Genomic DNA, 21,905 nt, shown 5'->3' with positions numbered 1-21,905 from the left:
TGAAACGCCCCATCGGCAGAGCAAATTAACCGTTGTTATCGAGAACATCGATGTTATGTTTTGATTACATGTGCTCTTAGCTTTTCCTGGCATCTAAAATATGGCCGCACTTTGTAAACTATGCTGTTAAAGGTGTCTGATAAAGGCCTATAAGGGGGCACAAAAGTTTAAAATAGTCTGTTTCTTATATTTAAGTGTAACTTGAAATGCACATTGAAGCCTGATCTCGAAGCTGCTTTTTATATTTCATTGATAAACGCCGCTATCGACCATGATTGCTGTTTATTCTTAGTTGCTTCTTCTGGACGAATATGATTTGTATAAAGCATATAGTTTCATTCAATGATACCTAGAAGGAACTCTGGCGTTAGTGTCTACGCGGTCACCTTCAGCGGCACTTGCACCCCCATGGGATTTATGAAAAGTACAGGCTTCGACTCTGCTTCGGATGGATTACGTTCTTGAGATTCGAGACGCTTGTTTTCTGAGTGTCAAACAAAGTGATATGAACTTACATTTATTTGAAACTTGCTTCACTTATTTGTGCGCAGACTTTATTGCAAAACATTTTAGGGATGAGGCGGCGAAGTGAACCGTTCGCAACTTTAACCGTTTGGGTATGCATTGCTCTGCTCTTGCGTTCTACATTTGGCATCAGGATTTATTGAGCTATTTTTTACAACACTTGAAAGTAAACACCCTTGATTTTTAAAAGACTTCATTATCCATTTATGAAAATAACAGTACAGTATTAGGTGAGAAACACTTTTTGTTTCGTCTTCTGTGACGTTAGGAGCGCTTGTACAAGTGGTCTGCCCCCAACGCACCTCTGATTTTGTTGTGAAATCGAGTCAGCGGAGCCTGAAGGTGCGTCTATTCAGGTTTGTCATCGTTTTGCAGTATATTTAAAACGAGTTTCTGTCAGACGCACTCGTTAAACAACATGAACTGGATGCAATGTCCTGCACTGACATGATACGCTACGTCTATGTGCAGTGGTGAGTGGATGACGCTTCATTTAAACCGTCAAACACACTCGTAAAGTTCCACAGCAAATCAGGAGTTCTACTGGTCATCAGCCTATTCGAACAACAAAGGTACTGCTTAACCGCGCCCCACTACCAGTGCTACGCGAAGAATAAACCTGAAAGCAGAGAAAAAAATCTGTAGGCAGTTCGCTACCTAAGCCTACCCAATCAGAAACCTGTAATTCCCATGATTCCAGCGGAGATACATGATTTCAGCGCCAGATTCCTTTCTAGGTAATATTGTATGGAACTCTATGGCACAAAAATTTTGATGTACGGATACGATGCCCGTTTGTTGTTTCTTGAGGGCGACGCTAGTGTGCAGAACAAAACATATGCTATGTTTGAGCAGTTCAGCATGAAGCATCTTTCAAGCGCGATGACTTCGCCATAACCACGGCCATCTGTCTTCGTGTACTAGTTTTGGGTACTCAATGCGCTGCCCTTAGGAGAACGCCCAACATTTCCATTCCTGACAATTCGCAGTTGGCCTACAGTTACGGTAAGAAACTGTACCTTCTTTACGTCGCACATGTGGCTTTTGTTTTGGTGCCAAAACACTGCGCGAATATCATATCTGTTACACACGCGCATTTACATATTTTGTTTACACTTTCGGGTACTCTGGTCATGGCAATGAAAAAAAAAGCCATAGAAGCTTTATCTCGATGACAAAAGCAGCGTCAACTCAATGTGTCTTCGAGCCATTGGTGAGTGTTTGCCGCGTCTGGATTGTCCAGCAAGGTTCAAGTGATAAGCACAGAATGTATAAACCGGAATCCATTTATTTTCCGCGTGTTGTCGCATCAAAAGATACTAATGAGTTTGGTTCAGCAAGTGGTGTGTTGGACTCGCATGGGTGTACTCTACTTGGTTCTATAATTGACGTGCTCGAAGACTCGTTTGATAGTGCTGTGCTTGACAAAGAAATGACTAATGTATTTTTTCAATGTGAATTACACCCCTTTATTGCCGTGTTGCTGTCTAGCTACCATTATTTTGCATCATGATAAGCCAGAACTTGAATGTTTCCACTGCCATTCAATATGAGTGCCTATTACTTATTTCCTCTGATTTGATGTTGATATGATGCCATACTAAGGAGATTGTTGGTGAGCATATTTGTTTCGGGGAGAAACGGTGTGACGGTAAAAACAGAAGAGAAATATTTTTTTTGTAAAGCGTCCATTAGTGCACATTCCTGACAACAGTGTTGCTACATTTTTCAGAGGTAGTTGATAACTTTGCACACTCATTAAAAATTGGAAGTTCATTATTGGGCTCAATTTATGGTAATATTTAAAAAAAACTAAATCTTGATGTAGAGATCAGTTCGATTGCAATAAAGAACTTGCCGGGTGATTGAATCCGCAGTTATGCTTCAGGACGTATCTTGTCTTCATTATAAAGTAACGGCATGATCATGGAGCATATGATTCCATGACACTTAACGCCATAAATAAGTTTATTACAAACAGGACAATGACGTATATTTCAATATCTAACATGCCTTACAACAGAGATTTGTTTAAAATATCATCTTGTTCGCTTGTTTGGTTGTGTGGGCAGCTTTTCCTCACTGCTGCTTTTTGCATAATACGTGAAATCTACTACAGTGCCAGATTCCATAAGAGATCGGGTCCTGGAGCACATTGACAGAGCAACTGAGTTTTCTCGGCTACATGCGCAGTCAGATTCATCTTTGTTTTCGACCTCTGAATTGCATTTTGTGCAATGTTGATTTCTACGTTATCGGTATTCTTATGCCATGAATTGAGTGATTGCTACATTTCAGCATGCGTGACTGTTCATTTACTATGAAGAACATTCTGAAGTGTATCTATTCTGTGCCTATCAGTTTTTTTTCAGCTTAATAGATGATTGCGCATAGATTTATTTGATTTATGATCACCTCACTAAAAGGCTGCTTATAGATCTCAGTAATTTATTATGAGCTCATTGAAAGATTGAATATAGATACTAATGAGGGCAGGGTAGATGAATGAGTATACTGCTGAATTCCTTGGTCACAAGCAAAATAGCTGACCCAGGAAGCGAGTACAACGACTATAAATAGCTTCCTCCCTTAATTTTTTTTTGCTTTTTTTGGCAGCCATCATGCTGCTAAGCAAAGGCGTTGTAATGATTTACTCGTAAACAATCGTGCATAAAAAGAAGACAGGAAAACAGAGAGAGCCGTGTTAGCTGACCACAAGCGTTACGAAAAATCAACGCTGCTATTTGCTTTCCTAGGTAAACAACGATGTATTCTTGCCGAGCCTGTGCCGGCAACTTGGAATTCCCTTCCACCCAAAATTGGTCAAAGGGCAATGGATATCGAAGAGTACGTCGCGTAACAGCGTGCACCCTTTACAGGATGGCAGCCACGGTCACCATCTACGAGGAGACCTACAGCCTCGGGGCCACGTTTTGAGTTGATGGCACTAGAACGCTCTCCTAGCCCTCGTCAGGAAAACTGAAGGCAGAGGCCTTCGGGGCTAATGTCACTGGAACTCAAAGTGCGGAAGACCTCCCATCGACGCTTTCACGTAGCGCCGAAGGCATTTCGTCAGAGATTGATCGCAGTACCGAAAAAATGCAGACACCCACATCTGAACACAGTGACCGCGTGTCATTCAACTTACCTGTGCGAATTAACAGTTTTCAGGTCAATGCCTTGGTATACACTGGTGCAGACTATTCGATTATCAGCGCAAGGCTAGCAAAAGACCTCAGGAAAATAATTACGCCGTGGAATAGAACGCAATTCGAACAGATGGAGGACATGTTGTAACACCACTGGGTATGACAATAGTGGAAATGCGTGCTTCAACGTTTGTAGTCACCTGCGTCGTTCTTTGCGACTATTCACGTCAGCTGATTTTTGGCATCGACTTCCTTCGGGAATACGGTGCCACCATAAATCTCTGTGAGCGCATCGTGACTTTCTCGACTCAAAGTGCAACAGATTGATATGCTGATAATTGCCGTAGACCTGCCCTGCGTGTCGCTGACGGCTGTGTGACGCTGCTGCCTCGAGCGACTGTTCCCATCGAAGTGATTTGTGAAGACCTCCGAGATGGTGACGTGGTAGCCGAAAGCAATCTGTCACTTCTGCTGCTGCAAGGTGTATGCGCCGCCCGAAGTGTTGTCTGTGTCTGTGACGGGCGGTCACATATACTAGTTACGAACTTCAACTACCAACACCACCATCTTTTCCGCGACACCACCATAGCTTATGGAGAACCTGTTCCCGACGTCACGGAGTGCTTCGCGTCCAAGGAAACGCATGAAGATGAGAAAATGTAAGACCGCATCATTTATAATTCGACGCTGTCAGATGAGAGGAAGGCTGAACTTCATGACCTTTTAAGGGAGTTTCAATCTTGCTTCGCCTCCTCTTCCAATGTCTGTCAAACACACCTCACGAAGCATCGAAATATTACCGATGATGACGTCCGCCCCATCCGGCAGCAGCCTTATCGTGTTTGGCCAAAAAACACGAGGCTATTCAGACAAATGTAAAAGAGAAGCTCGATGATTCAACTATCCAGCAGCACTTGATCCTCGTGAGTCGTTCTATTGAAGAAAAAAGACGGAACGCTGCTATTCTGTATTGACTACAGGAAGCTTAATAACGTCACGAAAAAAGACGTCTACCCGCTTCCACGGGTCGATGACTCTCTCGTCAGGTTACTACGCGTGAAGTATTTTTCGTCCATTGGTCCAAAGAGTGGCTATTGGCAGATTGATGTGGATGAATGATAGCGAGAAAAAAACCGCGTTTGTGACTTCAGAGAGACTTTACGAATTCCGTGTTCTTCTCTTCGGTGTCAGTTCTACCCCACCAACTTTTAAGATGATGATGGATACTGTTCTCGCTGGCTTGAAGTGGCAAAGCTGCTTTGTATGCCTCTATGATGTGGCCATCTTCTTCGAGAGCTTCCAAAAACACCTGAAGCGCCTGAGAAAGGTTCTGGAAGCCATTCGCACAGCTGAGCTCCAACTGAAACTTCTAAAATACCAATTCGGCAATGATGAGCTGAAATTTCTGGGACATGTCATTAAAGCGGATGTAGCGCGACCTGATCCAGACAAAACTGCTGCCATCGCCGCCTTCCCTGTTCCATCAGATAAAAGAGCAGTACGCCGTTTCCTTGGCTTGGAGGGTATTATCGCAGATTTATTGCCACCTTCTCGAAGATAGCTGAACCTCTTACGCGACTCATCCGAGATCACGTGCACTTTACTTGGACCGCAGAACAAGGTGCAGCGTTTACAGCGCTACGACAGAAAATGCAAACAGCCCCGATTCTTGCCCATTTCGATGAAGACGCTGCTACAGAAATTCACACAGATGCCAGCAACGTCGAACTTTCCGCTGTCCTTGTACAATGACATGGCGGCATTGAGCATGTAATAGTTTACGCCAGTCATACTGTTACTCGAGCCGAGGCCAACGATTCTACATGAGAAAAAGAATGCCTCGCAGTCGTGTGGGTGACGACCAAATTTCAGCCTTACCTCTGCGGTCGTCCCTTCAAAGTTGTGACTGACCACCACTCGCTCTGCTGGTTGGCCAATTTCAGAGGTCCATCTGTCAGTCTCGCTCAGTGGGTTTTGCATTTGCAGGATTTCGACATTACGATGGCGTAAAGGTCAGGGCGCAAACACGAGGATGCCGACGCGCTTTCTCGAGCACCTGTGGGACACGATGTCAGGAGCTCCGAGGATGAAGATGGCTATCTGAGAGCAGTTGGTAATTTAGATTGCATGTCAAGACAGTGGGCAGACGAAGAATCACGCCCATTTATTGATTCCCTGGAAGGCCGGGACTCTCAGGTCTCTTAACACATTGCTCGTGTGCTGTCCTCTTTTTGTCGAAGAAGAGGCAGTCTTTACAAGAAAAACGCTCGTGGTGGCGACAAAACCTTCCTATTCGTTTTTCCTACCGACATGCGTGATGACATCTACCTTGCGTGCCACGACGAATCCAGGTCAGGACATTTGGGCTATTCGCGAACTCCCGCCAGAGTATGCCAACAGTATTACTGGCCGTGACTATCAACTAGTGTACATCGCTATGTGAGAGGTTGCCGCGAGTTCCAGTGCCGCAAGGCTCCGCCTGTGAGACCTGCAGGTCTGCTCCAGCCGATCGAATTACCACGGACACCGTTTGACCTCGTGAGAATAGACCTTCTCGGTCTTCCCCTTCCTCGTCCTGTGGTGACAAATGTATTATAGTTGCGACAGATTATCTTACTCGTTATGCTGAAACAAAAGCGTTACCCCGTGGCACGGTCTCTGAAGTCGCGGAGTTCTTCGTGCACCAAATCGTCCTTCAGCACTTTGCCCCGTCATGCGTGATTAAGAACTGAGCCACCTCGTTTACAGCGCAAATGATGGAGGACATTTTTAAATTGAGCTGCACGTCATCAAAAAACGACGGCTTATCACCCGCAATACAATGAACTGACAGAGAGGCTTAACAAGGCCATAGCAGACATGCTGTCAATGTACGTGTACGTACAATACAAAACCTGGGACGAGATTCTACCATACATCACGTTTGCATCCAATACGGCAACGCAAGAAAAAACGATTTCCACCTATCCGCCTTGTTTACGAACCAACGTGCGAACCATGCTCAACGCAATGCTTCAGTGCGACCGAAGCGACGAACTTGCTCGAGACGCTGAGAAATGCACTGAGTACGCCGAAGAAGCTCGTCAGCTAGCTTGCAATTAACACCAGTCACCAACAAGATGCAGACGCACGGCGTTACAACCTCCACCGTCAAAACATCACCTACCACCCCGCAGACCGGGTGTGTGTGGATCCCTGTTCGGCGACCAGGCTAATCCGAAAAACTCCTAAGCCGTTATTTTGGACCGTACAAGGTGCTTAGATGTGTCACAGACCTTACCTCCAAGATATTTCCCGATGGTGCAGTGTCTTCTCGTCGACAGCTTCGGTCCGAAACCGCGCAAGTTGTTTGGCTGAAGCCCTACTACAGTAGCCCTTGTCGTTTCACGTGTTACAAGAGACCGTGACTTTGCGTTGCTGCTGCTGTTTGTGCTCTCCTGTGTTTTTATTACTTCCCTTTTGGCGCTCGGCTCAAGTGTTGACGAAACTTTCTTTTAGCCCAGCGAGTACTGGCGCTCTCCCTCTCTTCGTTCTCTAGATCTGTGGGTGCATGCCTTCATTTTTTTTCTTTCTTTACGAGCATCGAGTCGATGCTTTCAAAGGAAGGGGGGACTATTGCCACATGATCTGCTTGGGTGAGATCAATGAGTGAAAAAGGACAATGACAATCTATCTAAGCGGCTGCTTGGCTAGTAAACTCAACGAGCCTATTAAATTAAGTTTGTTGTCAGAAAAGTGACAATATATATATATATATATATATAAATATATATATATATATATATATATATATATATATATATATATATATATATATATATATATATATATATATATATAATGAGATATAACAGACAGTAATGCCAAGGAATGTACAGGGGAAGTTATTAAAATCAATGAAATGTAAATAGGAAGAAAGAAAAGTGGATGAAAAAATTACCAACTGTGAGCAGGAATCGAATCTACGACCTTCGAATTACGCGTTCGATGCTCGAACCACTGAGCTATCACAGCGGCCCTCCCTCCATCCACTTTTTTGGGTTTATCTGTGAATTTAGAAGTAGGAGCGACAGTCAGCGCCATCTATAAGCCAAACAACGAGTGTGAAAACACTCTTATGCGCATGTTTGGCGTCACGTAGCACGCGAACTTATTATGAGCGGGCAGCTGATTAATTGTCCCTCTTATACAACCTAAACACACCAAGTCTGCCAGTACGAGACCCTCGTTCAATGAAATAAGGGAAAGAAGTGTATACCTAAGGGCTCGTTTTTCCGTTTTTTGACACAATATTATTGAGATATAACAGACAGTAATGCCAAGGAATGTACAGGGGAAGTTATTAAAATCAATGGAATGTAAATAGGAAGAAAGAAAAGTGGATGAAAAAATTACCAACTGTGAGCAGGAATCGAACCTACGACCTTCGAATTACGCGTTCGATGCTCTAACCACTGAGCTATCACAGCGGCCCTCCCTCCATCCACTTTTTTGGGTTTATCTGTGAATTTAGAAGTAGGAGCGACAGTCAGCGCCATCTATAAGCCAAACGACGAGTGTGAAAACACTCTTATGCGCATGTTTGGCGTCACGTAGCACGCGAACTTATTATGAGCGGGCAGCTGATTAATTGTCCGTCTTATACAACCTAAACACACCAAGTCTGCCAGTACGAGACCCTCGTTCAATGAAATAAGGGAAAGAAGTGTATACCTGAGGGCTCGTTTTTCCGTGTTTTAACACAATATTAATGAGATATAACAGACAGTAATGCCAAGGAATGTACAGGGGAAGTTATTAAAGTCAATGGAATGTAAATAGGAAGAAAGAAAAGTGGATGAAAAAATTGCCAACTGTGAGCAGGAATCGAACCTACGACCTTCGAATTACGCGTTCGATGCTCTAACCACTGAGCTATCACAGCGGCCCTCCCTCCATCCACTTTTTTGGGTTTATCTGTGAATTTAGAAGTAGGAGCGACAGTCAGCGCCATCTATAAGCCAAACAACGAGTGTGAAAACACTCTTATGCGCATGTTTGGCGTCACGTAGCACGCGAACTTATTATGAGCGGGCAGCTGATTAATTGTCCCTCTTATACAACCTAAACACACCAAGTCTGCTAGTACGAGACCCTCGTTCAATGAAATAAGGGAAAGAAGTGTATACCTAAGGGCTCGTTTTTCCGTGTTTTAACACAATATTAATGAGATATATTAGACAGTAATGCCAAGGAATGTACAGGGGAAGTTATTAAAATCAATGGAATGTAAATGGGAAGAAAGAAAAGTGGATGAAAAAATTACCAACTGTGAGCAGGAATCGAACCTTCGACCTTCGAATTACGCGTTCGATGCTCTAACCACTGAGCTATCACAGCGGCCCTCCCTCCATCCACTTTTTTGGGTTTATCTGTGAATTTAGAAGTAGGAGCGACAGTCAGCGCCATCTCTAAGCCAAACAACGAGTGTGAAAACACTCTTATGCGCATGTTTGGCGTCACGTAGCACGCGCTAGATGGCGCTGACTGTCGCTCCTACTTCTAAATTCACAGATAAACCCAAAAAAGTGGATGGAGGGAGGGCCGCTGTGATAGCTCAGTGGTTAGAGTATCGAACGCGTAATTCGAAGGTCGTAGGTTCGATTCCTGCTCACAGTTGGTAATTTTTTCATCCACTTTTCTTTCTTCCTATTTACATTCCATTGATTTTAATAACTTCCCCTGTACATTCCTTGGCATTACTGTCTGTTATATCTCATTAATATTGTGTTAAAACACGGAAAAACGAGCCCTTAGGTATACACTTCTTTCCCTTATTTCATTGAACGAGGGTCTCGTACTGGCAGACTTGGTGTGGTTAGGTTGTATAAGAGGGACAATTAATCAGCTGCCCGCTCATAATAAGTTCGCGTGCTACGTGACGCCAAACATGCGCATAAGAGTGTTTTCACACTTGTTGTTTGGCTTTTAGATGGCGCTGACTGTCGCTCCTACTTCTAAATTCACAGATAAACCCAAAAAAGTGGATGGAGGGAGGGCCGCTGTGATAGCTCAGTGGTTACAGCATCGAACGCGTAATTCGAAGGTCGTAGGCTCGATTCCTGCTCACAGTTGGTAATTTTTTCATCCACTTTTCTTTCTTCCCATTTACATTCCATTGATTTTAATAACTTCCCCTGTACATTCCTTGGCATTACTGTCTGTTATATCTCATTATTATTGTGTTAAAACACGGAAAAACGAGCCCTTAGGTATACACTTCTTTCCCTTATTTCATTGAACGAGGGTCTCGTACTGGCAGACTTGGTGTGTTTAGGTTGTATAAGAGGGACAATCAATCAGCTGCCCGCTCATAATAAGTTCGCGTGCTACGTGACGCCAAACATGCGCATAAGAGTGTTTTCACACTCGTTGTTTGGCTTATAGATGGCGCTGACTGTCGCTCCTACTTCTAAATTCACAGATAAACCCAAAAAAGTGGATGGAGGGAGGGCCGCTGTGATAGCTCAGTGGTTAGAGCATCGAACGCGTAATTCGAAGGTCGTAGGTTCGATTCCTGCTCACAGTTGGTAATTTTTTCATCCACTTTTCTTTCTTCCTATTTACATTCCATTGATTTTAATAACTTCCCCTGTACATTCCTTGGCATTACTGTCTTTTATATCTCATTAATATTGTGTTAAAACACGGGAAAACGAGCCCTTAGGTATACACCTCTTTCCCTTATTTCATTGAACGAGGGTCTCGTACTGGCAGACTTGGTGTGTTTATGTTGTATAAGAGGGACAATAAATCAGCTGCCCGCTCATAATAAGTTCGCGAGCTACGTGACGCCACACATGCGCATAAGAGTGTTTTCACACTCGTTGTTTGGCTTATAGATGGCGCTGACTGTCGCTCCTACTTCTAAATTCACAGATAAACCCAAAAAAGTGGATGGAGGGAGGGCCGCTGTGATAGCTCAGTGGTTAGAGCATCGAACGCGTAATTCGAAGGTCGTAGGTTTGATTCCTGCTCACAGTTGGTAATTTTTTCATCCACTTTTCTTTCTTCCCATTTACATTCCATTGATTTTAATAACTTCCCCTGTACATTCCTTGGCATTACTGTCTGTTATATCTCATTAATATTGTGTTAAAACACGGAAAAACGAGCCCTTAGGTATACACTTCTTTCCCTTATTTCATTGAACGAGGGTCTCGTACTGGCAGACTTGGTGTGTTTAGGTTGTATAAGAGGGACAATTATTCAGCTGCTCGCTCATAATAAGTTCGCGTGCTACGTGACGCCAAACATGCGCATAAGAGTGTTTTCACACTCGTTGATTGGCTTATAGATGGCGCTGACTGTCGCTCCTACTTCTAAATTCACAGATAAACCCAAAAAAGTGGATGGAGGGAGGGCCGCTGTGATAGCTCAGTGGTTAGAGCATCGAACGCGTAATTCGAAGGTCGTAGGTTCGATTCCTGCTCACAGTTGGTAATTTTTTCATCCACTTTTCTTTCTTCCTATTTACATTCCATTGATTGTAATAACTTCCCCTGTACATTCCTTGGCATTACTGTCTGTTATATCTCATTAATATTGTGTTAAAACACGGAGAAACGAGCCCTTAGGTATACACTTCTTTCCCTTATTTCATTGAACGAGGGTCTCGTACTGGCAGACTTGGTGTGTTTAGGTTGTATAAGAGGGACAATTAATCAGCTGCCCGCTCATAATAAGTTCGCGTGCTACGTGACGCCAAACATGCACATAAGAGTGTTTTCACACTCGTTGTTTGGCTTATAGATGGCGCTGACTGTCGCTCCTACTTCTAAATTCACAGATAAACCCAAAAAAGTGGATGGAGGGAGGGCCGCTGTGATAGCTCAGTGGTTAGAGCATCGAACGCGTAATTCGAAGGTCGTAGGCTCGATTCCTGCTCACAGTTGGTAATTTTTTTATCCACTTTTCTTTCTTCCTATTTACATTCCATTGATTTTAATAACTTCCCCTGTACATTCCTTGGCAATACTGTCTGTTATATCTCATTAATATTGTGTTAAAACACGGAAAAACGAGCCCTTAGGTATACACTTCTTTCCCTTATTTCATTGAACGAGGGTCTCGTACTGGCAGACTTGGTGTGTTTAGGTTGTATAAAAGGGACAATTAATCAGCTGCCCGCTCATAATAAGTTCGCGTGCTACGTGACGCCAAACATGCGCATAAGAGTGTTTTCACACTCGTTGTTTGGCTTATAGATGGCGCTGACTGTCGCTCCTACTTCTAAATTCACAGATAAACCCAAAAAAGTGGATGGAGGGAGGGCCGCTGTGATAGCTCAGTGGTTAGAGCATCGAACGCGTAATTCGAAGGTCGTAGGTTCGATTCCTGCTCACAGTTGGTAATTTTTTCATCCACTTTTCTTTCTTTCTATTTACATTCCATTGATTTTAATAACTTCCCCTGTACATTCCTTGGCATTACTCTCTGTTATATCTCATTAATATTGTGTTAAAACACGGAAAAACGAGCCCTTAGGTATACACTTCTTTCCCTTATTTCATTGAACGAGGGTCTCGTACTGGCAGACTTGGTGTGTTTAGGTTGTATAAGAGGGACAATTATTCAGCTGCCCGTTCATAATAAGTTCGCGTGCTACGTGACGCCAAACATGCGCATAAGAGTGTTTTCACACTCGTTGTTTGGCTTATAGATGGCGCTGACTGTCGCTCCTACTTCTAAATTCACAGATAAACCCAAAAAAGTGGATGGAGGGAGGGCCGCTGTGATAGCTCAGTGGTTAGAGTATCGAACGCGTAATTCGAAGGTCGTAGGTTCGATTCCTGCTCACAGTTGGTAATTTTTTCATCCACTTTTCTTTCTTCCTATTTACATTCCATTGATTTTAATAACTTCCCCTGTACATTCCTTGGCATTACTGTCTGTTATATCTCATTAACATTGTGTTAAAACACGGAAAAACGAGCCCTTAGGTATACACTTCTTTCCCTTATTTCATTGAACGAGGGTCTCGTACTGGCAGACTTGGTGTGTTTAGGTTGTATAAGAGGGACAATTAATCAGCTGCCCGCTCATAATAAGTTCGCGTGCTACGTGACGCCAAACATGCGCATAAGAGTGTTTTCACACTCGTTGTTTGGCTTATAGATGGCGCTGACTGTCGCTCCTACTTCTAAATTCACAGATAAACCCAAAAAAGTGGATGGAGGGAGGGCCGCTGTGATAGCTCAGTGGTTAGAGCATCGAACGCGTAATTCGAAGGTCGTAGGTTCGATTCCTGCTCACAGTTGGTAATTTTTTCATCCACTTTTCTTTCTTCCCATTTACATTCCATTGATTTTAATAACTTCCCCTGTACATTCCTTGGCATTACTGTCTGTTATATCTCATTAATATTGTGTTAAAACACGGAAAAACGAGCCCTTAGGTATACACTTCTTTCCCTTATTTCATTGAACGAGGGTCTCGTACTGGCAGACTTGGTGTGTTTAGGTTGTATAAGAGGGACAATTAATCAGCTGCCCGCTCATAATAAGTTCGCGGGCTACGTGACGCCAAACATGCGCATAAGAGTGTTTTCACACTCGTTGTTTGGCTTATAGATGGCGCTGACTGTCGCTCCTACTTCTAAATTCACAGATAAACCCAAAAAAGTGGATGGAGGGAGGGCCGCTGTGATAGCTCAGTGGTTAGAGCATCGAACGCGTAATTCGAAGGTCGTAGGTTCGATTCCTGCTCACAGTTGGTAATTTTTTCATCCACTTTTCTTTCTTCCTATTTACATTCCATTGATTTTAATAACTTCCCCTGTACATTCCTTGGCATTACTGTCTGTTATATCTCATTAATATTGTGTTAAAACACGGAAAAACGAGCCTTTAGGTATACACTTCTTTCCCTTATTTCATTGAACGAGGGTCTCGTACTGGCAGACTTGGTGTGGTTAGGTTGTATAAGAGGGACAATTAATCAGCTGCCCGCTCATAATAAGTTCGCGTGCTACGTGACGCCAAACATGCGCATAAGAGTGTTTTCACACTCGTTGTTTGGCTTATAGATGGCGCTGACTGTCGCTCCTACTTCTAAATTCACAGATAAACCCAAAAAAGTGGATGGAGGGAGGGCCGCTGTGATAGCTCAGTGGTTAGAGCATCGAACGCGTAATTCGAAGGTCGTAGGTTCGATTCCTGCTCACAGTTGGTAATTTTTTCATCCACTTTTCTTTCTTCCCATTTACATTCCATTGATTTTAATAACTTCCCCTGTACATTCCTTGGCATTACTGTCTGTTATATCTCATTAATATTGTGTTAAAACACGGAAAAACGAGCCCTTAGGTATACACTTCTTTCCCTTATTTCATTGAACGAGGGTCTCGTACTGGCAGACTTGGTGTGTTTAGGTTGTATAAGAGGGACAATCAATCAGCTGCCCGCTCATAATAATTTCGCGCGCTACGTGACGCCAAACATGCGCTTAAGAGTGTTTTCACACTCGTTGTTTGGCTTATAGATGGCGCTGACTGTCGCTCCTACTTCTAATTCACAGATAAACCCAAAAAAGTGGATGGAGGGAGGGCCGCTGTGATAGCTCAGTGGTTAGAGCATCGAACGCGTAATTCGAAGGTCGTAGGTTCGATTCCTGCTCACAGTTGGTAATTTTTTCATCCACTTTTCTTTCTTCCTATTTACATTCCATTGATTTTAATAACTTCCCCTGTACATTCCTTGGCATTACTGTCTGTTATATCTCATTAACATTGTGTTAAAACACGGAAAAACGAGCCCTTAGGTATACACTTCTTTCCCTTATTTCATTGAACGAGGGCTCGTACTGGCAGACTTGGTGTGTTTAGGTTGTATAAGAGGGACAATTAATCAGCTGCCCGCTCATAATAAGTTCGCGTGCTACGTGACGCCAAAGATGCGCATAAGAGTGTTTTCACACTCGTTGTTTGGCTTATAGATGGCGCTGACTGTCGCTCCTACTTCTAAATTCACAGATAAACCCAAAAAAGTGGATGGAGGGAGGGCCGCTGTGATAGCTCAGTGGTTAGAGCATCGAACGCGTAATTCGAAGGTCGTAGGTTCGATTCCTGCTCACAGTTGGTAATTTTTTCATCCACTTTTCTTTCTTCCCATTTACATTCCATTGATTTTAATAACTTCCCCTGTACATTCCTTGGCATTACTGTCTGTTATATCTCATTAATATTGTGGTAAAACACGGAAAAACGAGCCCTTAGGTATACACTTCTTTCCCTTATTTCATTGAACGAGGGTCTCGTACTGGCAGACTTGGTGTGTTTAGGTTGTATAAGAGGGACAATTAATCAGCTGCCCGCTCATAATAAGTTCGCGTGCTACGTGACGCCAAACATGCGCATAAGAGTGTTTTCACACTCGTTGTTTGGCTTATAGATGGCGCTGACTGTCGCTCCTACTTCTAAATTCACAGATAAACCCAAAAAAGTGGATGGAGGGAGGGCCGCTGTGATAGCTCAGTGGTTAGAGCATCGAACGCGTAATTAGAAGGTCGTAGGTTCGATTCCTGCTCACAGTTGGTAATTTTTTCATCCACTTTTCTTTCTTCCTATTTACATTCCATTGATTTTAATAACTTCCCCTGTACATTCCTTGGCATTACTGTCTGTTATATCTCATTAATATTGTGTTAAAACACGGAAAAACGAGCCCTTAGGTATACACTTCTTTCCCTTATTTCATTGAACGAGGGTCTCGTACTGGCAGACTTGGTGTGGTTAGGTTGTATAAGAGGGACAATTAATCAGCTGCCCGCTCATAATAAGTTCGCGTGCTACGTGACGCCAAACATGCGCATAAGAGTGTTTTCACACTCGTTGTTTGGCTTATAGATGGCGCTGACTGTCGCTCCTACTTCTAAATTCACAGATAAACCCAAAAAAGTGGATGGAGGGAGGGCCGCTGTGATAGCTCAGTGGTTAGAGCATCGAACGCGTAATTCGAAGGTCGTAGGTTCGATTCCTGCTCACAGTTGGTAATTTTTTCATCCACTTTTCTTTCTTCCTATTTACATTCCATTGATTTTAATAACTTCCCCTGTACATTCCTTGGCATTACTGTCTGTTATATCTCATTAATATTGTGTTAAAACACGGAAAAACGAGCCCTTAGGTGTACACTTCTTTCCCTTATTTCATTGAACGAGGGTCTCGTACTGGCAGACTTGGTGTGGTTAGGTTGTATAAGAGGGACAATTAATCAGCTGCCCGCTCATAATAAGTTCGCGTGCTACGTGACGCCAAACATGCGCATAAGAGTGTTTTCACACTCGTTGTTTGGCTTATAGATGGCGCTGACTGTCGCTCCTACTTCTAAATTCACAGATAAACCCAAAAAAGTGGATGGAGGGAGGGCCGCTGTGATAGCTCAGTGGTTAGAGCATCGAACGCGTAATTCGAAGGTCGTAGGTTCGATTCCTGCTCACAGTTGGTAATTTTTTCATCCACTTTTCTTTCTTCCTATTTACATTCCATTGATTTTAATAACTTCCCCTGTACATTCCTTGGCATTACTGTCTGTTATATCTCATTAATATTGTGTTAAAACACGGAAAAACGAGCCCTTAGGTGTACACTTCTTTCCCTTATTTCATTGAACGAGGGTCTCGTACTGGCAGACTTGGTGTGGTTAGGTTGTATAAGAGGGACAATTAATCAGCTGCCCGCTCATAATAAGTTCGCGTGCTACGTGACGCCAAACATGCGCATAAGAGTGTTTTCACACTCGTTGTTTGGCTTATAGATGGCGCTGACTGTCGCTCCTACTTCTAAATTCACAGATAAACCCAAAAAAGTGGATGGAGGGAGGGCCGCTGTGATAGCTCAGTGGTTAGAGCATCGAACGCGTAATTCGAAGGTCGTAGGTTCGATTCCTGCTCACAGTTGGTAATTTTTTCATCCACTTTTCTTTCTTCCTATTTACATTCCATTGATTTTAATAACTTCCCCTGTACATTCCTTGGCATTACTGTCTGTTATATCTCATTATTATTGTGTTAAAACACGGAAAAACGAGCCCTTAGGTATACACTTCTTTCCCTTATTTCATTGAACGAGGGTCTCGTACTGGCAGACTTGGTGTGGTTAGGTTGTATAAGAGGGACAATTAATCAGCTGCCCGCTCATAATAAGTTCGCGTGCTACGTGACGCCAAACATGCGCATAAGAGTGTTTTCACACTCGTTGTTTGGCTTATAGATGGCGCTGACTGTCGCTCCTACTTCTAAATTCACAGATAAACCCAAAAAAGTGGATGGAGGGAGGGCCGCTGTGATAGCTCAGTGGTTAGAGCATCGAACGCGTAATTCGAAGGTCGTAGGTTCGATTCCTGCTCACAGTTGGTAATTTTTTCATCCACTTTTCTTTCTTCCCATTTACATTCCATTGATTTTAATAACTTCCCCTGTACATTCCTTGGCATTACTGTCTGTTATATCTCATTAATATTGTGTTAAAACACGGAAAACGAGCCCTTAGGTATACACTTCTTTCCCTTATTTCATTGAACGAGGGTCTCGTACTGGCAGACTTGGTGTGTTTAGGTTGTATAAGAGGGACAATCAATCAGCTGCCCGCTCATAATAAGTTCGCGTGCTACGTGACGCCAAACATGCGCATAAGAGTGTTTTCACACTCGTTGTTTGGCTTATAGATGGCGCTGACTGTCGCTCCTACTTCTAAATTCACAGATAAACCCAAAAAAGTGGATGGAGGGAGGGCCGCTGTGATAGCTCAGTGGTTAGAGCATCGAACGCGCAATTCGAAGGTCGTAGGTTCGATTCCTGCTCACAGTTGGTAATTTTTTCATCCACTTTTCTTTCTTCCCATTTACATTCCATTGATTTTAATAACTTCCCCTGTACATTCCTTGGCATTACTGTCTGTTATATCTCATTAATATTGTGTTAAAACACGGAAAAACGAGCCCTTAGGTATACACTTCTTTCCCTTATTTCATTGAACGAGGGTCTCGTACTGGCAGACTTGGTGTGTTTAGGTTGTATAAGAGGGACAATTAATCAGCTGCCCGCTCATAATAAGTTCGCGTGCTACGTGACGCCAAACATGCGCATAAGAGTGTTTTCACACTCGTTGTTTGGCTTATAGATGGCGCTGACTGTCGCTTCTACTTCTAAATTCACAGATAAACCCAAAAAAGTGGATGGAGGGAGGGCCACTGTGATAGCTCAGTGGTTAGAGCATCGAACGCGTAATTCGAAGGTCGTAGGTTCGATTCCTGCTCACAGTTGGTAATTTTTTCATCCACTTTTCTTTCTTCCCATTTACATTCCATTGATTTTAATAACTTCCCCTGTACATTCCTTGGCATTACTGTCTGTTATATCTCATTAATATTGTGTTAAAACACGGAAAAACGAGCCCTTAGGTATACACTTCTTTCCCTTATTTCATTGAACGAGGGTCTCGTACTGGCAGACTTGGTGTGTTTAGGTTGTATAAGTGGGACAATCAATCAGCTGCCCGCTCATAATAAGTTCGCGTGCTACGTGACGCCAAACATGCGCATAAGAGTGTTTTCACACTCGTTGTTTGGCTTATAGATGGCGCTGACTGTCGCTCCTACTTCTAAATTCACAGATAAACCCAAAAAAGTGGATGGAGGGAGGGCCGCTGTGATAGCTCAGTGGTTAGAGCATCGAACGCGTAATTCGAAGGTCGTAGGTTCGATTCCTGCTCACAGTTGGTAATTTTTTCATCCACTTTTCTTTCTTCCCATTTACATTCCATTGATTTTAATAACTTCCCCTGTACATTCCTTGGCATTACTGTCTGTTATATCTCATTAATATTGTGTTAAAACACGGAAAAACGAGCCCTTAGGTATACACTTCTTTCCCTTATTTCATTGAACGAGGGTCTCGTACTGGCAGACTTGGTGTGTTTAGGTTGTATAAGAGGGACAATTAATCAGCTGCCCGCTCATAATAAGTTCGCGTGCTACGTGACGCCAAAGATGCGCATAAGAGTGTTTTCACACTCGTTGTTTGGCTTATAGATGGCGCTGACTGTCGCTCCTACTTCTAAATTCACAGATAAACCCAAAAAAGTGGATGGAGGGAGGGCCGCTGTGATAGCTCAGTGGTTAGAGCATCGAACGCGTAATTCGAAGGTCGTAGGTTCGATTCCTGCTCACAGTTGGTAATTTTTTCATCCACTTTTCTTTCTTCCCATTTACATTCCATTGATTTTAATAACTTCCCCTGTACATTCCTTGGCATTACTGTCTGTTATATCTCATTAATATTGTGTTAAAACACGGAAAAACGAGCCCTTAGGTATACACTTCTTTCCCTTATTTCATTGAACGAGGGTCTCGTACTGGCAGACTTGGTGTGGTTAGGTTGTATAAGAGGGACAATTAATCAGCTGCCCGCTCATAATAAGTTCGCGTGCTACGTGACGCCAAACATGCGCATAAGAGTGTTTTCACACTCGTTGTTTGGCTTATAGATGGCGCTGACTGTCGCTCCTACTTCTAAATTCACAGATAAACCCAAAAAAGTGGATGGAGGGAGGGCCGCTGTGATAGCTCAGTGGTTAGAGCATCGAACGCGTCATTCGAAGGTCGTAGGTTCGATTCCTGCTCACAGTTGGTAATTTTTTCATCCACTTTTCTTTCTTCCTATTTACATTCCATTGATTTTAATAACTTCCCCTGTACATTCCTTGGCATTACTGTCTGTTATATCTCATTAATATTGTGTTAAAACACGGAAAAACGAGCCCTTAGGTATACACTTCTTTCCCTTATTTCATTGAACGAGGGTCTCGTACTGGCAGACTTGGTGTGGTTAGGTTGTATAAGAGGGACAATTAATCAGCTGCCCGCTCATAATAAGTTCGCGTGCTACGTGACGCCAAACATGCGCATAAGAGTGTTTTCACACTCGTTGTTTGGCTTATAGATGGCGCTGACTGTCGCTCCTACTTCTAAATTCACAGATAAACCCAAAAAAGTGGATGGAGGGAGGGCCGCTGTGATAGCTCAGTGGTTAGAGCATCGAACGCGTAATTCGAAGGTCGTAGGTTCGATTCCTGCTCACAGTTGGTAATTTTTTCATCCACTTTTCTTTCTTCCTATTTACATTCCATTGATTTTAATAACTTCCCCTGTACATTCCTTGGCATTACTGTCTGTTATATCTCATTAATATTGTGTTAAAACACGGAAAAACGAGCCCTTAGGTATACACTTCTTTCCCTTATTTCATTGAACGAGGGTCCGTACTGGCAGACTTGGTGTGGTTAGGTTGTATAAGAGGGACAATTAATCAGCTGCCCGCTCATAATAAGTTCGCGTGCTACGTGACGCCAAACATGCGCATAAGAGTGTTTTCACACTCGTTGTTTGGCTTATAGATGGCGCTGACTGTCGCTCTTACTTCTAAATTCACAGATAAACCCAAAAAAGTGGATGGAGGGAGGGCCGCTGTGATAGCTCAGTGGTTAGAGCATCGAACGCGTAATTCGAAGGTCGTAGGTTCGATTCCTGCTCACAGTTGGTAATTTTTTCATCCACTTTTCTTTCTTCCCATTTACATTCCATTGATTTTAATAACTTCCCCTGTACATTCCTTGGCATTACTGTCTGTTATATCTCATTAATATTGTGTTAAAACACGGAAAAACGAGCCCTTAGGTATACACTTCTTTCCCTTATTTCATTGAACGAGGGTCTCGTACTGGCAGACTTGGTGTGTTTAGGTTGTGTAAGAGGGACAATCAATCAGCTGCCCGCTCATAATAAGTTCGCGTGCTACGTGACGCCAAACATGCGCATAAGAGTGTTTTCACACTCGTTGTTTGGCTTATAGATGGCGCTGACTGTCGCTCCTACTTCTAAATTCACAGATAAACCCAAAAAAGTGGATGGAGGGAGGGCCGCTGTGATAGCTCAGTGGTTAGAGCATCGAACGCGTAATTCGAAGGTCGTAGGTTCGATTCCTGCTCACAGTTGGTAATTTTTTCATCCACTTTTCTTTCTTCCTATTTACATTCCATTGATTTTAATAACTTCCCCTGTACATTCCTTGGCATTACTGTCTGTTATATCTCATTAACATTGTGTTAAAACACGGAAAAACGAGCCCTTAGGTGTACACTTCTTTCCCTTATTTCATTGAACGAGGGCTCGTACTGGCAGACTTGGTGTGTTTAGGTTGTATAAGAGGGACAATTAATCAGCTGCCCGCTCATAATAAGTTCGCGTGCTACGTGACGCCAAAGATGCGCATAAGAGTGTTTTCACACTCGTTGTTTGGCTTATAGATGGCGCTGACTGTCGCTCCTACTTCTAAATTCACAGATAAACCCAAAAAAGTGGATGGAGGGAGGGCCGCTGTGATAGCTCAGTGGTTAGAGCATCGAACGCGTAATTCGAAGGTCGTAGGTTCGATTCCTGCTCACAGTTGGTAATTTTTTCATCCACTTTTCTTTCTTCCCATTTACATTCCATTGATTTTAATAACTTCCCCTGTACATTCCTTGGCATTACTGTCTGTTATATCTCATTAATATTGTGTTAAAACACGGAAAAACGAGCCCTTAGGTATACACTTCTTTCCCTTATTTCATTGAACGAGGGTCTCGTACTGGCAGACTTGGTGTGTTTAGGTTGTATAAGAGGGACAATTAATCAGCTGCCCGCTCATAATAAGTTCGCGTGCTACGTGACGCCAAACATGCGCATAAGAGTGTTTTCACACTCGTTGTTTGGCTTATAGATGGCGCTGACTGTCGCTCCTACTTCTAAATTCACAGATAAACCCAAAAAAGTGGATGGAGGGAGGGCCGCTGTGATAGCTCAGTGGTTAGAGCATCGAACGCGTAATTCGAAGGTCGTAGGTTCGATTCCTGCTCACAGTTGGTAATTTTTTCATCCACTTTTCTTTCTTCCTATTTACATTCCATTGATTTTAATAACTTCCCCTGTACATTCCTTGGCATTACTGTCTGTTATATCTCATTAATATTGTGTTAAAACACGGAAAAACGAGCCCTTAGGTATACACTTCTTTCCCTTATTTCATTGAACGAGGGTCTCGTACTGGCAGACTTGGTGTGGTTAGGTTGTATAAGAGGGACAATTAATCAGCTGCCCGCTCATAATAAGTTCGCGTGCTACGTGACGCCAAACATGCGCATAAGAGTGTTTTCAC

The 21,905-nt window shown here is 43.1% G+C and overlaps 1 protein-coding gene and 23 non-coding genes across 27 annotated transcripts in view; 22 read left to right on the top strand and 2 right to left on the bottom strand.

The window, feature by feature from the left end:
• The window catches only part of LOC119159444 (uncharacterized), a 633,480-nt gene that overhangs the window by 301,472 nt on the left and 310,103 nt on the right, over positions 1 to 21,905 (top strand). The window lies entirely within an intron of this gene.
• On the bottom strand, positions 8,071 to 8,143 carry TRNAT-CGU (transfer RNA threonine (anticodon CGU)). The gene has a single exon. It is a non-coding gene; the product is annotated as a tRNA-Thr (tRNA).
• TRNAT-CGU (transfer RNA threonine (anticodon CGU)) lies at positions 8,526 to 8,598 on the bottom strand. The gene has a single exon. It is a non-coding gene; the product is annotated as a tRNA-Thr (tRNA).
• On the top strand, positions 10,170 to 10,242 carry TRNAT-CGU (transfer RNA threonine (anticodon CGU)). Its single transcript has one exon. It is a non-coding gene; the product is annotated as a tRNA-Thr (tRNA).
• On the top strand, positions 11,080 to 11,152 carry TRNAT-CGU (transfer RNA threonine (anticodon CGU)). Its single transcript has one exon. It is a non-coding gene; the product is annotated as a tRNA-Thr (tRNA).
• TRNAT-CGU (transfer RNA threonine (anticodon CGU)) lies at positions 11,990 to 12,062 on the top strand. Its single transcript has one exon. It is a non-coding gene; the product is annotated as a tRNA-Thr (tRNA).
• Positions 12,900 to 12,972, top strand: TRNAT-CGU (transfer RNA threonine (anticodon CGU)). Its single transcript has one exon. It is a non-coding gene; the product is annotated as a tRNA-Thr (tRNA).
• TRNAT-CGU (transfer RNA threonine (anticodon CGU)) lies at positions 13,355 to 13,427 on the top strand. Its single transcript has one exon. It is a non-coding gene; the product is annotated as a tRNA-Thr (tRNA).
• TRNAT-CGU (transfer RNA threonine (anticodon CGU)) lies at positions 13,810 to 13,882 on the top strand. Its single transcript has one exon. It is a non-coding gene; the product is annotated as a tRNA-Thr (tRNA).
• On the top strand, positions 14,264 to 14,336 carry TRNAT-CGU (transfer RNA threonine (anticodon CGU)). Its single transcript has one exon. It is a non-coding gene; the product is annotated as a tRNA-Thr (tRNA).
• Positions 14,718 to 14,790, top strand: TRNAT-CGU (transfer RNA threonine (anticodon CGU)). The gene has a single exon. It is a non-coding gene; the product is annotated as a tRNA-Thr (tRNA).
• TRNAT-CGU (transfer RNA threonine (anticodon CGU)) lies at positions 15,628 to 15,700 on the top strand. The gene has a single exon. It is a non-coding gene; the product is annotated as a tRNA-Thr (tRNA).
• Positions 16,083 to 16,155, top strand: TRNAT-CGU (transfer RNA threonine (anticodon CGU)). Its single transcript has one exon. It is a non-coding gene; the product is annotated as a tRNA-Thr (tRNA).
• On the top strand, positions 16,538 to 16,610 carry TRNAT-CGU (transfer RNA threonine (anticodon CGU)). Its single transcript has one exon. It is a non-coding gene; the product is annotated as a tRNA-Thr (tRNA).
• TRNAT-CGU (transfer RNA threonine (anticodon CGU)) lies at positions 16,993 to 17,065 on the top strand. Its single transcript has one exon. It is a non-coding gene; the product is annotated as a tRNA-Thr (tRNA).
• On the top strand, positions 17,447 to 17,519 carry TRNAA-CGC (transfer RNA alanine (anticodon CGC)). Its single transcript has one exon. It is a non-coding gene; the product is annotated as a tRNA-Ala (tRNA).
• On the top strand, positions 17,902 to 17,974 carry TRNAT-CGU (transfer RNA threonine (anticodon CGU)). Its single transcript has one exon. It is a non-coding gene; the product is annotated as a tRNA-Thr (tRNA).
• TRNAT-CGU (transfer RNA threonine (anticodon CGU)) lies at positions 18,357 to 18,429 on the top strand. Its single transcript has one exon. It is a non-coding gene; the product is annotated as a tRNA-Thr (tRNA).
• Positions 18,812 to 18,884, top strand: TRNAT-CGU (transfer RNA threonine (anticodon CGU)). Its single transcript has one exon. It is a non-coding gene; the product is annotated as a tRNA-Thr (tRNA).
• Positions 19,722 to 19,794, top strand: TRNAT-CGU (transfer RNA threonine (anticodon CGU)). Its single transcript has one exon. It is a non-coding gene; the product is annotated as a tRNA-Thr (tRNA).
• Positions 20,176 to 20,248, top strand: TRNAT-CGU (transfer RNA threonine (anticodon CGU)). Its single transcript has one exon. It is a non-coding gene; the product is annotated as a tRNA-Thr (tRNA).
• Positions 20,631 to 20,703, top strand: TRNAT-CGU (transfer RNA threonine (anticodon CGU)). Its single transcript has one exon. It is a non-coding gene; the product is annotated as a tRNA-Thr (tRNA).
• On the top strand, positions 21,085 to 21,157 carry TRNAT-CGU (transfer RNA threonine (anticodon CGU)). Its single transcript has one exon. It is a non-coding gene; the product is annotated as a tRNA-Thr (tRNA).
• TRNAT-CGU (transfer RNA threonine (anticodon CGU)) lies at positions 21,540 to 21,612 on the top strand. Its single transcript has one exon. It is a non-coding gene; the product is annotated as a tRNA-Thr (tRNA).

The sequence above is a fragment of the Rhipicephalus microplus genome, chromosome 3 (genome assembly GCF_043290135.1).
Source record: "Rhipicephalus microplus isolate Deutch F79 chromosome 3, USDA_Rmic, whole genome shotgun sequence".
Taxonomy (NCBI): Eukaryota; Metazoa; Arthropoda; class Arachnida; order Ixodida; family Ixodidae; genus Rhipicephalus; species Rhipicephalus microplus.
The sequence above is the reverse complement of the archived record's forward strand: the minus strand, read 5'-3'. Positions and strand labels throughout refer to the sequence as shown.